Raw genomic sequence first — 27,187 nt, forward strand, 5'->3', positions numbered from 1 at the left:
GATGAGGTATTAATTTCGTTTTGTAATTTTGTGTTGAAAACTTTAAATATCCGTTCACTTTTCAAACTTTTGCCACCAAATACTACAGCCCTGTATTATATTTAAAGAAATTAAATAATGAAGAATGTGCATAGATGAATATCTATTTCTCACATTATGATAAAACGACGGTACCTAGAGCCATCAAATTTTGAATAACGTACGTTTCCACCCGCATATGAGCATCTTGGAAGCCCAAATGGAAGTTGTTTTATTATCTATTTCATATTTTCTAAAACTTTAGCGATTTTTCGATTAACAAACTCAACGGTTTCAAAACGAGCAATTTCAACAATGTAGGGAGAGAAGGACATTTTTATCTCCAGCGCTGAGACTGTGTATCGAAAATTCTAAAGATACGCTCATTTTAAAATTATTTTGCGATATTGCTGTTGAACGGAATTTTATGGTTTAAGTGCAAAGAACATGATATTTAATAAATAAAGATAACCCACAAAAAGTTAAAACAAAACGCCCTTTTGGACGTAATTTAAAATCTGAAACCTTTCAGATTTTTCTTAAAAACTATTTTTACTTTATTCTAATTCTTTATTTGTTTATTTATTATTGAAAAGACGATGAATATTCCGAATATGCAATATATAAAAATCAATGGATAGATTAGAGATAATTTCATTTTCAAGTAGATATAATTTCATTTTATAATTCTATTTTATTAAAAGCAATGAACTAGAATTATAAAATAAAACTGATACGAATGTGTTAAATATTTAATCGAAAGTATAATGTTATCCAAAAGTGAAAGATTAGGTAGACTTAAGATATGAAGCTAATTATAGTGTCAGAATAGACAATTAGAGGATAATGGTTAATAATGTCTTTATTTGAAATGTTAAACTAGATGACGTAACAATATTACAGAATTATAATTTGGCAAATAATAACTACATTTTTAAGTTAATAAAAAATTTAAAGAATTTTTAGCATGCATACATTCATGTCGTATTACTTTGTAGAATTCGAGTTATTTTCAAATGTATTATGGTATATACACAACACATAACATTTAACACACATATACACAAATATACAAGCAATACGCTCAATATACATCCCTAAACGGAAGGAAAAAAAATTCCTGATGAGAGTTTCATAGACGCGTAATTTGTATTCAACTATCTCAATTGGAATTTAGAACTCTACGTACCGTATTGCAGAAAATAATATAATGGAAGTTTTAAATAATTTTTAATGAGTCTGGGTATGTAAATTTTTCTATGCGTAGAAATGAATTAATAATATGTTAGCTAAATCACATGAAGAACACAAGCATAACACAGCCTTAAAATTTCACTGATACAACATAATTTTTCATTCATCTGCTCTTTTCAAGGAATTTATTTATAATTAACATTAAAATTTTTTTGTAAATTTAATGCGAAGCTATAACGTGTTTGCAAAATAAAATCTATTAAGAGCTTACAAACCCTCTTTTGGTCAATATAAAACTTAAATTTTTGTGACTGAAATTTTTATAATTACATTATAGAAATGCGAAAATAACACATCTAGAAATATATCAGCTCGAAATTGAAAGTAATATATTTTCTGTAGAAACTCTATTAAGCATCCATGTTATTATCCTTGCTTACTTTAAAGACTTTGAATAATATTAGAATGAAACTATGCACAAATATAATAGGTGGTTTAATAAGTATTAACTATTTCAGGTTCCATAGAATCTTAAATAAACCTGACGCGTTAGACACTTTTAATGGATTTTAAGAGCCCTGGCTTTATGAAAGCGGAACTGAATGATGAGATACAGCAAAAGCACTGCAGCGTTCTACAAAACAACGAGGCTTATGCTAGAGACATACAGAAGCAGAATGCTTACAATCACAATCACTTTAAGTAATGAAGATCATATTTCAGTAAATGTACACATTTCTATTTCTGCAGTTACGTCTGCTTTCTTAATATTTAACAACTGCTCAACTTTCACGTCTCTTTCGAACACTTCTGGGAATTAAAATTTTCGAGCTTCATTCTAAACTCACAGAATTAATTGCTCAAATATATATATATAAACTAACTAAATAAATAAAAAAAGCAAAAAATCTGAAAGGTTTCAGATTTTAAATTACGTCTAAAGGAGTGCTTTTTTGATGTTTTGTGTGTTACCTTTATTTATTAAATATCATGTTCTACGTACTCAAACTACAAAATTCAGTTCAACAGCAATATCGCAAATTGATTTTAAAATGAGCATATCATTAGAATTTCCGATAAATAGTCTCGCGCGCTGGAGATATTTTTTTTTTCTTACAATGCTGCCATTGCTCGCTTTGAAATCGTTTAATTTTTTAATCAAAAATTCATTGAAATGTTACAAAATTTTAAATCGATAATAAACCAAATTTCAAATTCAAATAGGGCTTTCACAAGCCCATATTCTATGGAAGATTACATTATTCAAATTTTGATGGCTCTAGGTACCGTTGTTTTATCACAATGCGAGAAATATACATACATTTGTGCAAATACTTCATTATTTAGTTTCGTTAAATATAAGACAGGGCGATAATATATGGTGGAAACGATTTGAAAAGTGATACAGCCTTTTAAAGTTTTCGAAGCAAAATGCCAAAACGAAATTACCAGCCCTTTTGACAAATTTCCCATTTGCACTAAAAATAAAAATAATAAAAAAGGAGGCTTCAAATTTTGAATGTTTTATAGAAGATAGGAAAAACCTTGTAATATAACTGATACTGAAATAAAATTTCATTTTTTAATAAAAGAAACCTGAAAGTTTTCAGATTTTAAATTACGCCCAAAAGAGCGTTTTCTTAAAGTTTTTAGTCCAAAGGGGCAACTTGCCCAGAAGAACTATTAATTTCGTTTAGGCATTTTGTGTCGATTCACGATAATCGTTGTTTCAAACTGTTACCACCAAATATTATCACCCTGTATTATATTTAAAGAAGTTAAATAATGAAGAATCTGAGTGAATCTATATATGTTTCTCGCATTGTAATAAAATAACAGTACCTAGAGCCACTAAAATTTGAATAACGTTATCTTCCATAGAATTTGGGCATGTGGAAGCCCTAATTTGAATTTGAAATTTGTTTTATTATCGATTTCAGATTTTATAATACTCCAACGAATTTTTGATTAACAAGCTAAACGATTTCAAAGCGAGAAATGGCAACACTGTACGAAAAAAAAAATTATCCCCAGCACGCCAGACTCTGTATCAGATTCGAACCGCATATTTTCCACTTGCTAAATGAATATTCTAATCACTTACATTACGGATATGGTATTAATATTTGTAAGGAAATGTGGCAATTCCTTAGACTTTCCCCATTTAAAGAGTGACTTGAGGATTAGTACGAGAGTTATTAGCCCCCATTTTTACTTCCTTGTACGAAGTAAAAAGGAAGTATTGTAATCGCGAAAAGTTTCAGGCAACATATTTCAACGAAAATATCCATTTTGACCGCTATCGAATGCAATTTAACGATGTTTTTGCGTGATATCTGTACGTAAGGACAGAATAAAAGACTCTTTTCCTCCAAAAAAATTATAAAACTACTTTATAATGAATTCTGAAGAGAATTTTTCGTGGCGTCTGTACGAACGTATGTACGTACGTATCTCGCATAACTCAAAAACGAGTAGCCTCAGAACGTTGAAATTTTGTATATATAACTGCTATAACATATAGATGTGCACCTCGTATTTTGGTTGCAATCGGCCGCACCAAACGTATATAAATATATATATATCCACTCTGTTACCCGGCTCAGTGATCTCAGTTTCTTTACTCTTATATGTTTGTAAATTGTATATTTTTTACTTTAAAAAATGATTGAATTATGTTGTTTTTATCTTCCGGTTAAGGTTTTTATGCCTTTCGTAATTTTGGAAGCAATATTTGTACAAATATCAACAATTTAAAAGCTGTTTAAGTGCGGTTAAGTTTTAAATAACATGGCGGACATTTGTTTATATTTGAAACAGCAGAATTGTACATTTGTTACCAATCTATAGAGACTAAGCTTCGCAACACAAAAATAACGCCTTCATTTATTATTGCGTATTAAATAATGCTTAATCCTTTATGGAATTTTTTCGAGGAAATAAGTGTTTAAGATTTGCTTCGTAATTTTTAATGCAGATATTTTGAGTTTTTATGTATTTTTGCCTTGTCGCGAAGTGAGAACTGAATTAATTGAATGAGAAATACTGAATCGTCTGTGAAAAACTGTTTCTTTTATGTTTTGTTTTCTTAATTTCTTTCATACATCGTTTTAGCTTTATTATAGCATTTGAATAGAAAATGTGGCAACGATAATTCTTCAAATGATATAAATTTTGTGTATTCAGAGTGTCGTTATAGTAAACAAATATAGTGAATTTTAAAGAGTGCATTTATTCTATTGTGGTTTATGCGCTGTCGACGAAGTAGATTTAATTCAATCCAATCAATTTAAATGAAATTCAAGAAAAAAATGCGTATAATTTAATATTCCGTACAAGGAAGTCATGTGGTGTACACATCAGATTTTTCAGTTCGAGCTTCACTGTAGAGACTAACAGAATATCAGGTCAGGAAAAAAGAAAAATCAACTGCATCTTCGCAGGAATTTGAACCACCGATCTTCCAGCTGCCAGCTGAACATGTTAATCACTTGCACTACAAAGATAACTCTGTAAACACTTAACAAGCTACCAATTAAATAAAAATTAACTGTTAACCTAAAATAACAAATTTCTTTCTTTTATTTTATTGTAAGCGTTTTCAGTATCAGATAGGCCATAATGTTTTTAGCCGTGAAACTTCGCCAACAAACAACAAACAGACAACATGAAACAAATTAAATTGATAATATTTGTCTGTTTCCTAATCGAGAAATATTTAAGGTGAATTAAATTTTGTTCTACTACATACATTTATTGAAAGCATATTGATGCAAATGTGTATAACAAGCTAACAAAGGACTACTGTAACAAAATTTTTATTAGCAGACAGGCATAGATGGGTAGAGCAGTAAAAGATTTAGAAGCAATCATTGGCAGATGGGCAAATGCCTACGGGTACATATATAAGCACCTTCTTTGCCCTTTTAATTTCATTCTTCTACATTTGATAAAAAAAGTTATTAAAAATCTGATATTTTAGTACTTTTGTATTCACTTAGTTTGTTTCAGGTTTTGCACATTTTACACTAATGCGCTATAAGATTTTTTTTATGAACATCTGCTAGTATAAACAAATCCCCTGCGAATATGCGTGCAAGAAGAGCAGAGATGATATACTATTACAGCTGCTTTGAACCTTTCGAAGCGTCATTAGTGAGTTACATTTTTGCTGGCGTGTGAGCCAAAAAACGTTCAACATACTAAACATGATCATATATCTTGGGAAACAGCAGCTGCTTTTATTGCACAAATGAAAGTTTTCTCTTATGTCATAGCTAAGCGATTAGATTTGATAACAAATTACATGGATTACAGAAAGTCACTTAGAGCAAATTCAAAAAGATGACAGCAGGATTCGAATATTGCAATAAATATTTATCGCTTTCTCACAATGTGCAAAAACATATCTGCGCAGTACATTTGTTTACATACAGTTTAGAAAACAGAAAGAAATTATTGAATCGTCGTTCAATAAGTAGCGCATTCAACTATTATTGCGTCACTTGTGAAAATACTGTAGAATGGTCAATCGTCAGTAATAATAGCAGAGAAACCATATTCAATATTGTTGTAACATTAAATGATGTGATACGAGGAAATAATACATTTGTAAAATATGACTTAAGGAACTATAAGTACTAATTAACCAAAGTTTCAAAAATCGACTGTTTCTTTCTAGGCAGAATACTGGGTAGGAGTTTAACAAGTAAACAATCATAAGTTAGTTATACAGTTTTTGTAATCAGCTTTCATTCCTATTACTTCTTTACAACCATATCTTGTATTCGCAAAGGCTGCACATCTATTCAGCTTCAACTGGCCAAGTTCTGAAGAGATACATATCTTCCAGTTGATGACACAAAACTTTACCAACTCATAAAAGAAAGGTAAAATAATTTCTAATGTTTTTCAAAATTATAGGAAAGAAAATGTTTTAATACTTACTATGATAAGGTGTTCCAAGTCTTAAAAATGATGTCTGCAACTCGACAAGCTTTGATATGAAATCGCAAAGAACACAAAGGATCCGTATGCAATATTCTTTATATCATTCATGAAATAAGGTCTGTACTTGCATGGGAAAAGGTTTCCGGATTGAAAACCCATATTTGACTAACTGATTCTCCAAAGCACTGAGAAGGCGTATTTTTGAAATCCGATGAAACGTAAATTGCACACTATCGGAATTCATGAAGATTAAATTTCAATCCGTGCTAAGATACCATCTTTCTTCAATTTTCCCTTATATCCACCCTTTACATATTTATTTATTTATTCATATTTGCCCTCTTGAAGCAAACTGACTTCATCTTCTTTATCAACGATGGTTTCTCAGTATCATAGTTTGCAGTCATCCAGTACTACTGAATCGACACCTAATGCTCTGAGTTGTTATTTGTACATTTTTCCAATCCGGTTTCAGGTCAGTGGGTATAAACAATCCTGCATCTAAGAAAAATCTCTTCGGAAGGGGGGGGTTCACAACGTCATTTTTTTTTCTACATTTGCCTCCCCTCCCATTCGTTACTTCTCCCCCCTCGTTTTCTCTAATAGCAGTGTTACTGAGAACTTGATTCATTTCAATGGTGTGTTGTAACACTAGTAAAAGATCCCGCTTTAGACAGTGTATTACGTGTACTTAATTTTTAATGCTTCATTTCTACAGTTCTTCTCACACTGAAATGTCTTAGGAAACCCAAAACTCCAACATCGATCTCCAATCTTCGCAGCCGATTAGACAACACAGAGACTTAACATACTTAACGAGAGAAGGACACAATTACTGTGGCGTACAGTGCTAATAGTTAACGGTTCTAAGTATTACTGGTTGGGTTTACTTTTAAAACCGGAGGAACTTAAAAGGATAATTTAAACGTTTTCAACTGCTGCATTCATATTGCTTTGCCCTAAATTAAAGAAATCAAGATTATGTATTTATAAAATATATGAGCGAAAGCAAGAAGAACACAACACTTATTATTATCGTTATCACAATAAATCTTAAAATTAAGACACAATAACACGCCGAATAAATACTAATTCAGAAGTCAAACAACAAAAATCAGCGTTATATTTAAAAAATTTTCACAGGACTAGTTTCGATGGTTTTACCGAACCATCATCTTCAGCTGCAAAACCGCAAATGAACAAGATAGGAAATAATGTTTAGATAAGATAAGAAAGCCTGGACAAGAATAAGCAAGTGGCGCCATCTGTTGGCGAAACCAGAACTAAAACATAATTTCTCTAAAAGCCGAAGGCAAATTTGGATTGGAATTAGGATCGTTAACTAGAACAGAAAGATTTTTATGAATGTGAAATGCCTCTAGAAAATCCAGTTCTCCAATGGAAGATGTTTTTTGAATAATTTTGGCAGCAGAAAAATTGAAAGTGTGATTTTCGGACCAACAATGCTGAGCAACAGAAGACTTCTGTGTTTCCTTTTTTCTAACATATGCCTCATGTTCTTTGACGCGAAATTTTAAGGCTCTCTTAGTTTGGCCAATGTAAATTAAACCACACTGGCAAGGAATCCTATAAATACCCCAGGAATTCATATCTGGAATGGGGTCCTTGAGTATAGAAGTTGGAATTTTATTGATGGGAGAGTAAACAATCCGAAAGTTAAATTTCTGCAAAATATGTGCAACTTTATAGCCTAATTGATGGAAAGAAGGGAATGACAACAGAATTTTTATAATCTCCTAAAATAAGAGTGTGGCTTTTAGTGTGTTGAGATGAGAATTTTTTAACTGCTTGATTAATAATGTTGGGTGAAAAGCCCCTGTCAATAGCTATTGCTTTTAAATAATTTAGTTCTTCATCAAGGGCTAGTTTGGAGGAGCAAACTTGAAGAGCACGGAAAACATAGGAATAAAATGAAGCTAACTTTTGTTTAGTCGGATGACATGATTTAAAGTGTGGTGGAAGGCAAACCGATGAAGGTTTACGGTAAACTGTAGTACTGAAGTTGGATATGTTATGTGTGACCAGAATGTCGAGAAACGGAAGAGAATTGCAAGTCTCAAGTTCAAAAGTGAACTGAATAGCAGGATCAATAGAATTCATTGTTGAAAGAACTTTATTCAAATCATCTTTATTACCTTCAAACAGGGTAAATGTATCGTCTACGTAGCGGAACCATGCCGGGAATTTTAAAGTTTCAAACAATTTTGATTCATAATAATGCATGTAGATATCAGCCAGGATGGGACTGAGGGGGCTTCCCATGGCTAATCCCTCAGTTTGCTTGTAATATTTATTTTGGAAAACAAAATGTGTTTGTTTCAAACAGAGTTGAGTGAGAGAAATTAGCTCATCAATTTCGATGCAAGAGAAATGAAATTCGCGAAGTCTGGTTTCTAGACATCTTAATGCACCCTCCACTGGGACATTGGTGAATAATGATTTTACATCAAAAGAAACCATGAGTAAATTACGAGGAGAAATGTTTTTAACCTTTTTTACAAACTCTATTGAATTTTTTATGGTGTAAATGTTATTGTCTAATAGAGTGGAAAATCTAGAAACTAAATATTTAGCTAATGGATACGAGGTAGTACCTAAATTTGATACAATAGGGCGGAAAGAATACCACTTTTATGAATTTTGGGAAGAGCATATAATCTGGCACAATTCGCAACAGATGGGATAAGTGAATGTTTTAAGTTGCTTGAAAAATTGATCCCCAATTTTATTCAAATCAAATCTAATCAAAAACCTTCGAGTCGCGTTTCAAGAATTCTGTTAAATTGCAAACTTGCCTTACTTCGGTCCGTGATAAGGGATACACGTCAACAATTGTCCAAAATTGAACATGAACTCTATAAGCTTCATCTGGAACTCGCTAAAACATATCCAAAATTCACTGCCCTTGAACAAAAGTCTTGGTCTAGAACAGAGAATGCAGTTAACCGTCATAAAAACACCCTTGCAGTTAAATTCGAAAAACTTCTTTTACAGTCTTCCAGTTCAAGTAGTTCAAAAAATCTTCCCAATGTAAACATCAAGCCAATAGTTAATATTTCTAATGTTAGTCTTTCAGAAGAACAAGAGAGAATTCTAAAATATAATTTTAACTTCTCACAAAACTGTAAACCCTCGATTCCAAAGATTTTGGCTCCTATCGAAAAAGCTTTCAAGTTCAGTAAAGTTTCAGATTCACAGAAAGAAATGATTAGGCATCTTATCGCTCATAATGTGAAATTCAATAATAAACCTTTGAAACCAAATCTAACTGCGAGAGAAAGAGCTACAATGCGCGAGATTCATTCTAACCCGGATATTGTCATTTCAAAGGCCGACAAAGGTGGCCAGATAGTCGTCATGGATAAGAACACTTACATCGATGGTGTCACTAAACTCTTAAACGAAGGACCATATAATCCTATCCCTAAAGATCCTTCACCTTCGGACTTATCCAAAATAAAAACTGCGATCAAATCTTCGCAAATCATTTCAAGCAACTTAAAACATTCACTTATCCCATCTGTTGCGAATTGTGCCAGATTATATGCTCTTCCCAAAATTCATAAAAGTGGTATTCCTTTCCGCCCTATTGTATCAAATTTAGGTACTGCCTCGTATCCATTAGCTAAATATTTAGTTTCTAGATTTTCCACTCTATTAGACAATAACATTTACACCATTAAAAATTCAATAGAGTTTGTAAAAAAGGTTAAAAACATTTCTCCTCGTAATTTACTCATGGTTTCTTTTGATGTAAAATCATTATTCACCAATGTCCCAGTGGAGGGTGCATTAAGATGTCTAGAAACCAGACTTCGCGAATTTCATTTCTCTTGCATCGAAATTGATGAGCTAATTTCTCTCACTCAACTCTGTTTGAAACAAACACATTTTGTTTTCCAAAATAAATATTACAAGCAAACTGAGGGATTAGCCATGGGAAGCCCCCTCAGTCCCATCCTGGCTGATATCTACATGCATTATTATGAATCAAAATTGTTTGAAACTTTAAAATTCCCGGCATGGTTCCGCTACGTAGACGATACTTTTACCCTGTTTGAAGGTAATAAAGATGATTTAAATAAAGTTCTTTCAACAATGAATTCTATTGATCCTGCTATTCAATTCACTTTTGAACTTCAGACTTGCAATTCTCTTCCGTTTCTCGACATTCTGGTCACACGTAACACATCCAACTTCAGTACTACAGTTTACCGTAAACCTTCATCGGTTTGCCTTCCACCACACTTTAAATCATGTCATCCGACTAAACAAAAGTTAGCTTCATTTTATTCCTATGTTTTCCGTGCTCTTCAAGTTTGCTCCTCCAAACTAGCCCTTGATGAAGAACTAAATTATTTAAAAGCAATAGCTATTGACAGGGGCTTTTCACCCAACATTATTAATCAAGCAGTTAAAAAATTCTCATCTCAACACACTAAAAGCCACACTCTTATTTTAGGAGATTATAAAAATTCTGTTGTCATTCCCTTCTTTCCATCAATTAGCTATAAAGTTGCACATATTTTGCAGAAGTTTAACTTTCGGGTTGTTTACTCTCCCATCAATAAAATTCCAACTTCTATACTCAAGGACCCCATTCCGGATATGAATTCCTGGGGTATTTATAGGATTCCTTGCCAGTGTGGTTTAATTTACATTGGCCAAACTAGGAGAGCCTTAAAATTTCGCGTCAAAGAACATGAGGCATATGTTAGAAAAAAGGAAACACAGAAGTCTTCTGTTGCTCAGCATTGTTGGTCCGAAAATCACACTTTCAATTTTTCTGCTGCCAAAATTATTCAAAAAACATCTTCCATTGGAGAACTGGATTTTCTAGAGGCATTTCACATTCATAAAAATCTTTCTGTTCTAGTTAACGATCCTAATTCCAATCCAAATTTGCCTTCGGCTTTTAGAGAAATTATGTTTTAGTTCTGGTTTCGCCAACAGATGGCGCCACTTGCTTATTCTTGTCCAGGCTTTCTTATCTTATCTAAACATTATTTCCTATCTTGTTCATTTGCGGTTTTGCAGCTGAAGATGATGGTTCGGTAAAACCATCGAAACTAGTCCTGTGAAAATTTTTTAAATATAACGCTGATTTTTGTTGTTTGACTTCTGAATTAGTAAATCTTAAAATGTTGAAAAATTGTGGAAATACAATTTTAGTTGCTGAATGGTGATTGAAGATAAAGATTACAGAATGCATATTTAATAGCTAACTACAATTTGTTAACTGAATTGCATAAAACTGTTCCTTGAAATTCATTATTAAATATACATATCATTCACGTACATAAAAAAACAGTAATTATATATTTTCTTGCATTAAAACCAAATATTTTTGCTTTTATTATTATTATTTACTTCTTGCCCAAGCTCTTCATTATAACCAAAATGACAAGAAATCCGGTATATTTAGAAAGCTGGTGCATTTGATTTATTTTTGTAACATTTTGTCTTGAGGTATTTACATTTCTTTACATATATCAATTGAGCCAATTAGAATTTTGTATTACTAATCAAGGTTCCCATTTGTTATACTGTTTTCGACATTAAGTGCAAAATTCTGTGCATGTCAGGTAATCTACCCCGAAAATATAGCAATATTATAAATTTAAACAAAATTATTTAAAGAAGAGGGAACACTCGGAAGTTTATAAAAAAATTCTGATCTTATTCCATTTATTTAAAGTTTTACCTGTAGCCTTATAACTCATTCATATGCATGTACGACAAGACCAAAAAAGTACTGAAAAGTATGGAGAATAAAAGTAACGTAACGTCTGGAATATCTTCAACAACGTGTTAATAGAATACGAATTATCCACATATTTCATGCATTCAAAATCGATTTATATTTTCTTTCTTCATATATTAATTTAAACAGCTGAAGTTTATTTGTGAGTAATTAAACTTAACGTTAAGGGAACAAGGCACCCCCACCAAGAACTGGTTGATTTGAATAAAGGTAAATATGTGAGATACATCTGCTAAGAAAGGGAAGCTTCCGCGGAGAATTTTTTGAAACAAAAATGACTATTATTTACGCTATACAATGAAGGGGACCGCAAAAACGCCCATGCAGCTAAGCTTATTTAATAAAGTGCCGTCCTAGGCCAAACTACCAGTCTTCAGCGGTCTGATCCTTTCATACTGCAGGGGTAGTTTAAGCAAGGAACTTGGGTTCATCTGTTTCTTACTACGAATATTATTTGCTATTTTCCTATTGATTTAGGAGTAAAATCTACAAACTCTGCTGGCAGTGGAATTTTCAAACGTAAAATATTTTTTCGTCAATTGATATAATGATTTTTCCCAAAATTTGGAAAAGTGCAGAGCTGCTTTATAACTGTTAATATTTTTAATATTTCTAATTTTTTAATATGTTTTAATTTTTTTACTATTTGACATTGTAAAAATATTTATGTAACGTTTCAATAAACCATCTTGCAAGAACACAAGATTAATTTGCTATCTTTCTTGTAGGTGCTCTGATCTCGCTTTCAGTCGTAGTGATAAGCCTTGTGTTTCTCGTTTATCATTAAGAAAAAAGAGAAAATAAGTAGAATAAATATAGAGACCATCTTATTTTTTCTTTCTTCACGGATACATGCTACTCAAGTATGCTTCATGGATACATGCTGCTCAAATTCATTTATAAATCAGCTGGTTTAGTTTTCAAGTTGGCGGAAACCATTCTAAAGCTTCTGGAAAAAATTAAGGAAATTGAATACTCTTCAGACAATTATGTGGTTCTCTGAAAACACTGGGAAAAAAATCGAGGTTAATGAACAGCAGTGTTAAGTTAACGTAAACAAAGTCAAGAAAACTGAATGAGTGTGGGAAGAAAGAAAAACATATATCGAGTGAGAATAAATTAAATATACGGAAATTCGTATTGTCTCGCTTGTTTTGTTTCAAATATTAGCGAAACCTGATAATATAGACGAATGTTTCACATCTTAATAATACTGATAATGTTTCACATCTTGACCAATCTTTTCAAGATTATAATACTCAAACTGGCAGACAAGTGCAGCGTTTTCTGTATAAAAGAGGCGATAGAAAAAAAACAAACACTTGTTTAGGTACACATAAGCAAGCTTATAAGCCTGCACAATTTAATTTCTAAAGGTGATCGGTATTATTTACACAATATTACTTATATATTTCATTTCAATAAAGTATTAAATAAAAAAGAAATTTAAAAAAATCTGTCATTAAATTTGTTTGCTTCTCTGAGTCTGTTAATTTTGTGAAATAAATTTACTAAATAGTAATTTATTCATCTTAAAAATAAGGAAGTATTGTTTTATTTAGAAATCAGTATTAATCTTTAAACTGAAAAATAAATAACTGCGTCACTTGCTAAAAATGAGTTAAAATAGTATATATTCTTGAATTAATTATGTGCTCAAACATAAATATTCGTGAAACGATACAAGAAAACACAAATTAAAGCATTTATGCTGTAGCAAAAGCCTATTAGAAGTGAATATAATCATTATTACCTTTATTATTCAGCATTTCAAAAGAATAAGAACAAATGGAGAACGATCATGATGAATAAATTAAAAACTTAAATTTAAGATGTTATTTAATTTGGTTTTAGATCCTGTATAAATAAAAATTAATATCATTAGTTTGTTTTGTTGAAAGAGAAATTAATTGTAAATTTAATCAAAATAAAAACTACTTTCGTTGTTTGATTTTCTCGAGAAATTCTCATTTTGCTTTTCAGAAATAAAAATAATTAATTTTTTAATCTAACTTTGTTTTCTTAAATATAATATTATAAGTAAAAAATCAATATCCTTTACTTTTTCTCGGAGTAAATTTGCATTTGGCCAACAGGACAAAAAGGGTTTCTGTTATTCCGATTTTTCAGTTATCCGAGTGGCTTGTAGTCTCAGTTCAAGTATTTGAAAAATGAATATCAGTATTATTTTGAAGCAAAGTAACAATTAGTTTCGTTGTTTGATTTTGTCGAGAAATGTATATTTTACTTCACAGAAAAAAAAAAAAAAAAATCTGAAATGTTTCAGATTTTAAATTACGTCCAAAGGGGCGTTTTTTTAACATTTTGTGTGTTACCTTTCTTTATTAAATATCATGTTCCTCGCACTTAAATCATAAGATCCAGTGCAACAGCAATATCGCAAAATAGTTTTAAAACGAGAATTTCCGATACAGAGACTCACGCGCTGGAGATAAAAATGTTTTTTCTGCACAACGTTGCCATTGCTCGCTTTGAAATCCTTGAGTTTGTTAATCAAAAATTCGTCAAAGTTTTAAAAAATAGGAAATCGATCATAAAACAAATTTCAAATTTCAAATTTGGTCTTCCACATGCTCATATTCGTTGGAGGATTACGTTATTCAAAATTCGATGACTCTATGTACCGTTATTTTATGACAATGTGAGAAATATACATACATTTACGCAGATTTTTCATTATTTAATTTCTTCAAATATAATGCAGGACTCTAACATTTTATGGCAACAGTTTGAAAAGTGAACCGACATTTATCCGTCCGACGCAAAATGCCAAAACGAAACTAATAGTCTTTCGGGATTCAAATCCCTTTGGACTAAAAAATTATTTTTTAATTGAAATTTGTTTTTCTTAAATAAAATATAAGGCAAATTTTTAAATCCTTTACCTTTTCTTATAGTAAATATGTGTTTGGTCTACAGAAAAAAGGAGTTTTTGGTTATTCAGATTTTTTAACTATCCGAATGACTTGTAATCTTAGCCTAAGTATTTGAAAAATTAATATCATCATTTTTCAGTTGAAAGAGAAATTAATTGCGAAATTAAGAAAAATAAAAATTAATTTCGTTGTTTGATTTTCTCGAAGATGTTTATTTTGCTTTGCAGATATAAAACATTTTATTTCTTATTTGAACTTCATTTTCTTAAATAAAATATAATAAGGGAAAAATTAAAATCCTTTACTTTTTGTTGCGGTAAATATGCATTTGGCCTACAGATAAAAGGGGTCTTCCGATATTCCGATTTTTCAACTATACGAATAGCCTGTAGTAGCAGCCATTCATTTATAGTTCAAAGTCTTTTCGTTTAAGATATCGTAATATGAACAGGCTTAAAATTAACACTGTATTTCAAAAACTCCTTTTCGTTTAAGAAACGTTATTGCCGTTAAGAAACGTTAAGAAACGTTTATTAAATATTTATTATATGCTTAACGCCTTATATTCTACTTGATGATCTTGTATGTTTAAAATAATTTTTGCATGAAGTAATAGGTTCATTTAAAGACCTGAAAACCGCATCTTTCCACTTAAAAATTCCTACAACGCGTTAAAAATGAATAGCACACGTAAGCTTCGTCGCCCAGATGGTATATTGGATAGGGAAGCCTGCTACGGTGTCGAAGGGCCCGGGTTCAAATCCCGGAGAAGATATGGATATTTGTAAATGTATATTGTCGGCGCGGCACAGCGGCACTCTAAATATGCGGCGAGCCGAAAGTCCTCTCGTGTGGATTTGATGGAAGGGGAGAGAGGTGGGAGAGCCACCGGGAGCATTTTTCACAAGTGCACATCAGGGTAGCCACTGAGGGAGGAGTTCGAAAATGAGTCAATAAGATTCGATTGCGGTCATTTGGGACACTAAATCTGCGTGCATGTGAGCGTATATGTTGTTTATATTTTAATTTGCATCTTTTCACAGTTATAAATATATTGCGTAATAGTAGAAAATCTCGTAGTGCTTTCGTTTTCTGAGTTTAATGAACCGCTGACATTTTACTTTCGCTATTTTTATCACCCATTAATATTTGGATTGAATTTCACGGCATATTATCGCTCTTTACATCGAGAAAATGACTCAAGCTACAATTAGTCTCGAGTATTACATATTTACTAACACCTGTGGATTAAGAGAATTCAAATGTATATATTTGTTATTGAGCTGAGTATTAATTGAGCTGAGATGGACTGAAATATGAATGAATATAGTGCTTTCTTATTTCAGCGCTTGCATTCTTTTGAATTTTAAAGTGTAAGATTCAGAATACATATTGTGTATGATCTGCTTATATCCATTATTAATACTAAAAGTTTTATGTGAATAAATTAAATATATTCGTTGTGGATAAGATAAATTCATTCTGTTTGATGAGTATTTCTTGTTTAGACAGTGCATTGAAGAGTAACAATTATTAAATGTGAAATTTAATACAATAAATATATACGAAGGCAAATTAGTAATGGTCACTTTCAATAAAATTCTGCATTGGTTATTATTATAGAACATCTTTTGCATATAGACTGCAATAAAATGTGTTGACTTCTATTTACGTATATAATTTGTGTAAATATTTTTCTCATATGCATAGTTTTATCTAAAGATAGCATTTGGGCTCAGATGTTTATCACATATTTCTTTCTTTACATATTTCATCTTATTTATCACTTATTAAGTAATATATCACATGGATATTTTTGAGGAGTATCTAACATGTGTTTTTATTGATTTTAAATTCTTTCAACAAGGTAGTGAAATCCTCACAATTGCTAATATTTGATCTAATTTCGCAATGAAAATTTTCATAAGAAATCGGCAATGCTTTAATTATTTTGCACAGAAATTTGGGTGGCAAAATATTTTCAGACATCTTGGTTAAATCTTTAAGCTCGTGAAAGGTCATGTGGACATGACAGAAATATAAGTGGATGCCCATTGGTCCAACCTAGAAGCCACTCCCTCGGTGGCTACACAGATGTGCACTTGTGAAATATGCCCCCCCGGGGTGTTCTTTCTCACAATTGGGGGGGGAATAGAAGTCCAACCTCTCTTTGGAGTAGGCTCCGGCAAACGTTGTTCCATGTAATATGGGCAAGACAGCAACAACACGTAAGCTTCATATTCTCAGTCGCATCAATGCAAATCATGCTTGAATACCAGAAAATGAGTATTTTCAAAAGTGTTTTAAATGTAAACTTATCAAAAGCAAAAAAAAAAAAAAAAAAAAAAAAAAAAAAAACCTCATCTATTTTTGTTGGAAATAATTTCAAAATATTAAAAAATAAATGCCTTACTTTTTTGATATTCTTGATTCTTCTGCTTATCTGCTCTCATCTGAAACAAATGATAGCTAACTGTAACTGTAGTTTCCTACAGACTCATGCGTTATATTATTTAATAATTAATCTAATGCGTAGATGGAATTTTATTCTCTTACCTTCAAAAATATAATGGCAAAATGAAAGCTCTCAAAAGAACGTGAAAAAAAATGAATAAGATAAAAAAGAAATAGATCTTCCTTTCTTCGTTTCTTACACGCAGTATCGGAGACCTGAAAATAATAAATTAAAAATTATAAAATATGCAAAACTCAATAAGGTTTATTATAATAGCTTTAAAATATACATTTATTTTTACCTTATGTTTTCCTTATAAAGACAGAGTTTGAAATTGTTTTGAATATTTGATTATGTCGGAATATAAAAACTTTATTCTCATAAAAATTTAGCATTATTTTCATGCAATTTTAATCGAACCTTTTAAAATAAACATAGAGCATTTTGGATGTTACACACTTCTGCGAACTTTAGTGTATGAAGAAACAATAACATTCTCAAGTAATGTTTATGAAAGAAACTACAATACCGTCCCAAGTAGTACCCCCAATTCCTATAAGGTAATATAATTGTATACCAAGAGCAACAATGCTTAAGTTATAATTAACTGACGAAAGCTGCACGTAGTGGAGCATTAATCAATTAAACTTTACAGTATATAATATATATACTGTGAAGTTTAATTCATTATTTACTCACAGTAAAAAATTAGTATTGTCAAATTAAAATGATAATAATGTATATTATACTTCGCATAATAATGTACATTACGCTTCGCTAAAGTATTACACTTCGCTTTGTATATTTACAATGTGTTTTATGAAAATATTGTAGACGATAAAGCAATAAAAAATATTTTTTATGTATAAAGATCTAGTGTCATGTACTATTTCAAAATTGACAAAACAATTAAAGTAGTGTTGGGGTTATGTTCAATTCTATAAAAAGATTCCCGTTCAATTCTATAAAAAGATTTTCAGTGTTCACACTGCAAAAGCATTGAGAGTATATCCGTTCCCACAAGGTAATACAAATATGTACCAAGATCTAAAATGTTTAAATTATAATTAGAAATGGCTCGGTTTATTTAAGTATGGCAAAGCGCACTAGGGCTATCTGCCTAAGGGAAGGGATGCCTTCGTGGAGGACTTTCTAAGGGAAACTGGCTCGTATACACGTTACACATGGGGAAAACCACGAAAACGCCCATGCAATCAGCTCGTTCGCGGGATTCGAACCTCGGACCGAATTACCAGTGTTCAGTGACTTTACCGTTTGGCCGCTGGTGGGCCTATAATTAGAAATGAAAGCTGCTCATATTGCAGCTTATTGCTCATTAATCACTAAACTCATTAATCAATATTCATGCTCATTAATCAATTAAACATTACTAATAAACATACATACTGTGAAATTTAATTGATTATTTACTTACAATAATGGTTACTTTTGTCAAATTATGATGATAATAATGATGTGTATTACACTTCGCTTTGTATATTTACACTGTGTTCATGTAATAAAATATGGCTCCGAATTATAAATGTATTTGAGCATATGATCAGGATTGCAGTGGAACTATTTTACTGTACGTCTTCGAATCTTTGAACTAACTTATTTCCTCACATTACTGTTTACCACTTTACCACATTAACCACTTTCTTAACTTAGAGATTTTATCTAAATCGTTTATCACTTAAATTTAAAAAAAAAAAAAAGTTGGCGTACATTTTTTTTTCAATCTTTTCTCAGTTCATTGTACCAATATTCAGTTTTCTTACTAAGATAGCTTGCAATTTTTTTCCCCGTTATTATTAACGCTTTTTGTGTTAACTTTATTTATTGCATAGCACATTCTGAGTAGTATATCATGAATGTATGTATGTTTCTCGCATTGTGAAAAAACAACTTTATCTAAAGTCATCAAATTTTGAATAACGTAGCCCTCCGCTCGAAAATGAGATTTTTTTTTATTATTTAAATATTTATTTATTTATTATTCTCTGCTGCTTTTAAGGTAGGAAGCGAAAGTAGAGTATAAATACTCTATAAACATTTAAAGCATAGATTTATTATTCACATTAACTTGAATAAAGTTTTATTCCAATGCTAGATTTCCCTTAAATAAGAGTGCTTTATGATATTATCATTGGTATCAATGGTCAAATCATTGTTTTCGTTTATTATATTAACGATGCAAAGGAATTGTATTTTGTTTTAAAGTATTTACAAAAACAGTAAAGAAAAACGCGAAGAGAAATTTATACACGAAAATAAATAAAAAAGTAAAAAAGGGGAAATTTTATTAATTCGTTGTTGGCGAAGGTTTCCATTTTCATTTAAATAGTGGCTTCTTTCATCCAAATTTCGGAATGCGTGAAGTGCGAGGATAAGTGATGAGATCGTTTTCTCGAGCTCAAACCATCATCTCATTGAGGGGAAAACTGTTGCTCACGTGACCCGAGATTATCTCTCAATCCTGTGTGATTAATTTCCCGAGACATCGCATCTATTTCTTTTCCGTGAAAAGAGGCAATCGGCAAACAGCGGGATTGCGTTCGTGCCAAAAACAAGAAAATCATAACCGTTTCTAAAAATGCATTCTTAATGGGCTAGGGAATAACCTAATTCACACAAAAACTGCGTCTGCGCAGGAGCAGTTGGAAATATCACAAATGTCAATATAGGAGGCTTAAAACTGAGAGGGAATTTACGAGTGCAAGAAGACGATTTTGCAGGCCATTTTCATATTTAGCAGCTGCATACTATAATTTGTACCTGAAAGAGAAAATATAAATTAATTTTTAGCCCGTTTAATCATTATTAACTATGAGCATTTATTACGCTGGGATTAGTATATTCTTAACTGATAACAACACTTTTCCCAATTTCTTGCACAGAAACAACCAAAATTATAGAAATCTTTCAAATTTATGTTTCGAAGTTTTGATATCATTTCTTTCCCTTCGCTTGACCTTGAAGGAATGCAGTTACATATTATGTGCATATCCTTAAAATTCACATTTTGTAAATTAGTATCTTAAAGAGAGAGTATTTTCTTTCACTTAAAGGAAAACATTCTGCCCGTTAGAAGCGGTATTATGACAAAGCATAGTAAGATTATCTGCTTAAGGCGAGGGATGCCTTTGTCAAAGACTTTCTATGGAAACTGATTCGCATTACACATGGGAGAAACCATCAAAACGTCCATATCATGGAGATAGACAGTAAGGAGGAGAGGCCCTAACCGGTTTTCCCCATACACTACTTTGAAGCACTGGTGATCCCTTCATGGGGGCCAAAACATTCGGTGACTTACCATTAAGATCAATGGGTTTTGACACGATCGGATGTAAATATTTTTCAATTACGTCGTAAATATGCATATAAATGTACATATTTTCTTTTTCTACAGTATTTCAGGGTCCCAAGTATCTGAAAAAGAATACATATTCAAGCAACATTTCATTCTGAATGGAAATAAATGTTATACTTTCACAGAATGGTTTAATATGAATGAAATATTTTCGGTTAAGGATAACAAAAATTAAGGTCAAAGTGTATTGTATTATTAATATTACAATTACGCATTATTTCTCTTCTATTTATAGAGCTTCTTCTTAAAATACTTTCTCAAATATGACATGATTTTTTAGCTTCTGAAGCATCATTTAAATCGAAAAATCCAAGTCAATTTATAATTAATGCTCTGTTCAGTTTATTTCAATTTAGAGGACCTTTTATTTAAATTAATAATTTATTATAATTAATAAATTATTTATTTTATTAAATTTAAGACCTAGTGAAATGCGGAAATAAAAAAAAAGGAATTTAAAAAAAAAAAAAAAAATATTATTTAAAACTTGTAACTGAGTTATTGTAAAATGTAAGGGAAAAATTATTCTAATTATACTTAACAGATTTTGTTTTACCCTTAATTTCAACAATACATATTCTCAAACTCTTCTTTATTAATTTCTTAAGTACGCTCTCATAGAATTTGCTTTTACAATACCTTTTAACAGATTGCGTTCCAGTATGAACAATTCTTGCTCAAATAATTTTATAAAAGCATTTATCAACAGGATTTCAGCATATGTTTACAATTCAATGTTAAGGTTATTATATATTTAGATAATATTTATAATCATAATAAATTTAGATACATTTAATAATTTGATTTCTTCACAGTAACTTCCACAGTTTATGAATGAATAAATCCTGCATTTCAGATACATTTATAAATAATTTAATAAATATTTACGCATTTTGTGTAAAGGCTTTTGGCAAGCAGCATAAATACCCATACATATTTCATATTTTCGGTATGTGTAAATCTTTAATTTCTGTGCCTTCCCTATGCATTTAAAAATTAATCAAAACAGGACTTTGCGTTGAATCACTATAAAAGTCTGAATCACTTTTCAAATTGTATGCATGTTTTTCGCATTGTGAAAAAAACAACGGTAGCTAGAGAGCCACCAAATTTTAAATAACGTAGTCTTATTCACTCGAATATGGACACTTGGAAGCCCGAATTCTTAATTTCGAATTTGTTTTATTGTGTATTTCATATTTTGTAAAACTTTAACGAATTTTTGAATAACAAACTCAACGATTTCAACTCGAGAAATGGCAACACTGTACGAAAAGAAAACAAAAAACATTTTTATCTCCATTGCGCGACACTGTCCATAGGAAATTCGACAGCTATGCTGTTTTTAATTATTTTTGGCCCAAAGAGACATTAGCCCAAATGCTCTCGAAACGCGTATGTATGTGCCATTGGAAAAAACTTTCCTTTAACATAATATAAAATCTGAAAACTTTATATTATGAGAAATACTACTCGCTTTCAGAGGTCGTCCTGAGTGATTTTCCTGCATTTTAGTTACTTTATTTGATTATTTATTCTGACTACTGCTTTTTGTTTGGCATACTTAAATGTAGCGAGAACGAAATGAATCAGGTAACGAAAAAGAAAGCGATGAGATTTAACCACATGGAGGTGTATGGGTGTCCACATTAGCTTGAGATTAAATTCTGGAAGAAAATATTAAGATAGTAACTCACAATATTACAGCAGCGAATAGAAGCCAAATATGGTAGCCCATTCCCCAAGATACCATCCAGGTTCTCCAAGTTTGTTTAAAATATGAGACGTATCACCAGGAGGAAATATCTTTTCTCACCTTTATGATACCAAAGACAACTGTATATGGGGTGTGGGGAGATTTAAAAAAAGATGAGAACAGGATTACTTCCTGTGTAGTAAACAATCCGAAACCACGCGATGTGCATCCTACTTTATAATCGAATGTTGGTAAGTTGTGTCGGTGTCACTTTTTCCCTCCCGTCCCCCTCTTGCTGGAAAAAAATTGCGAGAGTTGGGTCTTTTGTGTTGCTTCGAGTGTCATTGAAAGGTTGGGGGAAAGGGGGTTTTGCTAATGCTAAGGAACAACACGTACACAGGCAGTGCATTAAATCGCAGTGTTTCCCTTGCACTGCCTCGTTACTCTTCGGGCAAACTGATTGATAAGGGCAAGTTTTAATTTCCGAAGTGAGTATAGGGCAATTCATCTCTTGCGCTCTATCGAAGCGGGCACTTCTTTATAACGGATTCTCTAAATGCACAAGTCCCCTCCTTTTTACCTTCCCCCCATTTCGGTCCTCTTTTTTATCCCACCCCCTTTTCTTCGAAAGTAAATCCCTCAGTTGGGATCCGACAATGAGAGGAATTTTAAGGCACGTCTCGTAATCCAGAGACACCTGAGGATCGACGATGGAGTTTTTTTTTCCCCTCCCGATTTTTATTTATTTATTTATTCACTCGTTTCTGTTACCCCGCCGTCTAGGTTGAAGCACAAGGGAAAGAGAAAATTGAACGGCGGTTTTCCATCAAATCTGGATTGGAACTCGGTTACCGTAACGAGGATAGGAAAATTAGGGATGCTCTAAAAATTGCTTCGAGAAATACAGAACTAAGAAATTGCGAAAAGAAGACTAATTTGGGAATCTGCATTAATGATAAGCAATTACTGCTAAATTTCAATATACAGATCAAATATGCATATTCGTCTACAAATTTGAATTTTGACTACGCTAAGAAGCCCCCTTTTTTAAAAAATTGCGGATCGCTACTAAGGACAGAAGTGGTGGTCACTTTATTTTGGAGAAACCTAATAGGTGGGCCACTTTTACCTCCTATGATGCCCTTGAAGGAATAGACGGTTACAACCATGCCTTCTCCGGATTCGAACACGGCCTCTTTGGTTTTGCAGTCGGCTCATCTAACTACTATACCGTCTGGGTGACTGCTATAAATAAACAAATTCACACATCATATTATTAAGAAAATATAAATTCAGACACTGATTTCATTGCCGAAGAAATAACCTTTCGAGTCAAAGACTCATTAGGATTTTTGAAGAAGGAGACATAAGAAATCAGTTTCGTCTTCGGACCACGGACTTTCCAATTGCTACCTAGTCGTATTGCCAACTTACACTACGATAGCACATAACGGGGAATGCAACAATTCCTTACAAATATACTTTTCAGATTATAGAATATAAAATATTCAATACAGAAATGTCCTTTACGTATTTTAAACAGAAACATTATTTTCTGAATTATACAAAGATAGTTATTTTAGTCTGATAAATAAGAATAACTTTTTAATATTATAAATAGAAATATTTTTTCGTTATAAAGCGAGGAATATCGTTTACAGTTTAAGACAAAACTTATGTCACATAATATTGCAAGTAATAAATAAATGAAAAATTAGCTGTTATGAGTTTAATTTAATTTTTGCACGGGGACGGCTGCTGTTTTTCAATTTCACTGTGATTACTACAATTCCTTAATTTTATTTTCGAGAAATAGGGCTTTGATAAACCGTTATGTAAAACACAACTTTACTGACAAGAATTGGAATTTCAGCAGTAAGAATTTCTGCTGCCCTGTATATACATTCAGCAAAATTAATACAGAGTGAAAGTCATGTATTCTTATCAAAACTGTTATCTCTCTCAAGGATTAAAAAAATCTTAAAATCATGAAAATGTTTTCATTTACCTCGTTAATGTAAATGATTAATATTTTCGCTTTACGCGGAGTCTATGGCCTAATGCGAAGTCCAGACGGTATAGTAGTTAAGGGAGCCGACTGCAATACCGAAAGGTCCGGGTTCGAATCCCGGAGAATGGATGTAAAAAAACTGTATTAATATCAAATGTCATCCACTACAAGTTTAAAAAAATGTATTTGAATTTGAGTGGATGAATAAAAAAGTATTTTATTAACGACAGAAAATTAATTAATAATTTTAATAACCAGTAATTTTATGTTACGAATCTTTTGCCATTTCTCCATTTTCGTTTTCCCGTCACAATATAAATGAGTTAATGCGCATTTAAAGTGAGATTTTGAGATTGTTAAGTTAGAGCCTGTTCTGCATCTTGAAGGCCACGTTACTAGGTTTCCTCTTCTAAAATAAGCTTTCTTGTCTTCGGCCTTGCATTATACTTGCTGACAGTTAAATTCATGTCGGTAAAGTCTGAGCCAACTTCGCGTTAAATTGCTCTTTGTAACTTTTGACTATTAGTTATTGAGTTCTTGCCATAAATGCTGGCCGTTGTGTAAGCACCAGGTGTGCCTCTGTTTATCTTATTAAGCTGTAAATGAAGTATTTTGAATGGAATATTTCTGTTATATACTTTCAGACATAGCGATACGTCTCTTAACATGTGTCAAAAGGGTAGTTACAATTTTCAGTAGTAAGAGATTTAAAACATAAAATAAATAAAAAAGGTATTTTTTTTTTTTTTTTTTTTTTTTTTTATTTCTCGGAAAATTAAATAAAGCAACCATAACACGATACAAATATTGCATCTTATATCTAATAATACAGCGCAAATAATTAATTGTCCTCTAACATTAGATAAAACGGCATCCATAAAACAGAAAATCAGAAAAAAAAGAAGAGTTGTAAATTACGGTCATACACTAAAAGACTTAAATAAGCCTGCAGTGTTTTGTTTTGAATTATTTACTTTTTATTCGTAATTTTACTATATTGATAGCTAGATAGATAGATAGATGGGTGGGATAGATGGATGGATAGGCAGATAGATGGCTGGACGGATAGGCAGAAATATGAACAGATATATAAATAGACAGACAGACAGATAGATTAGCTAGAAATTTAGAAAGAAATACAAAGCCAATAATTAAATAATATAAATTTCTTATAAAATCAAATAACTGAGATTATACAACTTTTGATATCAAATATGAAAATCTGAAGGAGTTGACAAAGTTCAGTCTTAGTTTTGTGTTGCTTTCAAACACAAAAGCTTCTTAAATTTCGAGATAAAAAATACTGCTCTCATACGAAAGAAAAGCACTGAAACTTTACTTTTTATATTAATACCAAGGAGCTATTTTCCCGAATATTAATTTTGCTCGCAATCGAATCGGACCGCGGGCTAGCAGAGCGACCTGCGTCCACCAATCGGAATCCGAAGTACAAACCCCCAACAGGCGAAGTGCGAATACCAGTGTTGTATCCCAGAGGGGGCCAGGCGACCCCAGCTGAGTCACGAGGCTGCTTCTCCGCCAATCAAGGAGAGGTTCAAGTAAAAGATAGGATACTCTATCAATCAAGATCCGCTGCAGAAAGAATTTAATTACACACATGAATAAGTCCGCGCGAATAAACAGGGAGGAGGGGAAAAAAAGAATGCAAAGCACAATTTCGTGCTCTGTCATTTCTTGAGTCCCCCGAGACAGGTCCTAACAAAATGTCCTGGAATCCAGTGGACTGCATACTCCAGGGAATAAGCAGTTTAGTCAGTCTAAATTTGCATCGTATTCCTGCCAGATAAAAAAGAGTGACTTATTCTGTGCAGATAGGGTAGAGAACGAAAAAAATATTCGCATAGATTTATGATCTAACCACGATAAATATATATTAGTAGTAAAACTGTTCCAATGAGCAGAGACACTTTTGATAATTTATTTCGTTATATACACAGGTGCTAGTTATCATTTATGTCGACAGCCCTGTCCATAGGACTCAAAAATTTTGGGTTCTCATGCAAGTTATATCGAAATTCTTATAATCATGTTTTAAACTGGTGATAATGATGAAGATGTGAATAGTTTACGATGTTTTCCTTGTAGAACAGCACGCGCCAAACAGTTTTGTACAGAAAGATATAAGAAACTGCCTACGTTTACTGTCGGTCACCTTTCAATTAAATGTGCTGTTCTTATCTGTTTTTACAGTCCCCCCCCCCCTTTATTAATAATTTTTAAGTGTATTATTGTATTTTGCTCACTGTATATTGAAATTCCTAACTTAAAAAGTATATTTCTTAGATTTAGAAAAAAATTACAACAGAACAGGATAAGAAAAAACGAGCGGGACACCAGAAATTTCATCGTTGGCTGCATAGGTATAGTTCCAGTGCACTAATTCTACAGTTCCGTCGTAGTTTAAATACAGTATACCACGCGGAACGGATATCCCCTCTTCCTCTACCACCAAACCGCTCGAGAGAATTTTCGGCTCTGCAGTATTTTAAATACTTCCATACCGCACAAACAAACTTTTCTACTTTCAAACCACATACAAATAATTACCACACACCAATTACTATTACCCCTGCAAACCTATCCGAGATTCCACATATCCATGTTTCGAACCCCAGCCGGCCCGTATAGTAGTAGTATCACTAACCACAATATCTGTCAGTGTGGCAGAATTTTACCATAATTGGAACGAGCTGATAAATAATATTTTCTCGCTGGAATTATTACGACCCTGCACAGATCTTTTTTCGAGAATATTGCTTAGCGTATGTTGTCTTCTAACAGATA

The 27,187-nt window shown here is 32.0% G+C and overlaps 1 long non-coding RNA gene across 1 annotated transcript in view; it reads right to left on the reverse strand.

The window, feature by feature from the left end:
* Window positions 1-27,187, reverse strand: part of LOC118199411 (uncharacterized) — an 808,537-nt gene that overhangs the window by 210,095 nt on the left and 571,255 nt on the right. Inside the window, exons 4-5 of the long non-coding RNA XR_015044440.1 lie at window positions 17,401-17,514; window positions 17,258-17,297 (exon numbers count right to left, since the gene is read on the reverse strand). This is a non-coding gene — a long non-coding RNA (uncharacterized LOC118199411). The remainder of the gene's footprint in view (window positions 1-17,257; window positions 17,298-17,400; window positions 17,515-27,187) is intronic.

Source organism: Stegodyphus dumicola, chromosome 12 (genome assembly GCF_044657685.1).
Source record: "Stegodyphus dumicola isolate Sdum_Otavi_A_Nest chromosome 12, ASM4465768v1".
Classification (NCBI taxonomy): domain Eukaryota; kingdom Metazoa; phylum Arthropoda; class Arachnida; order Araneae; family Eresidae; genus Stegodyphus; species Stegodyphus dumicola.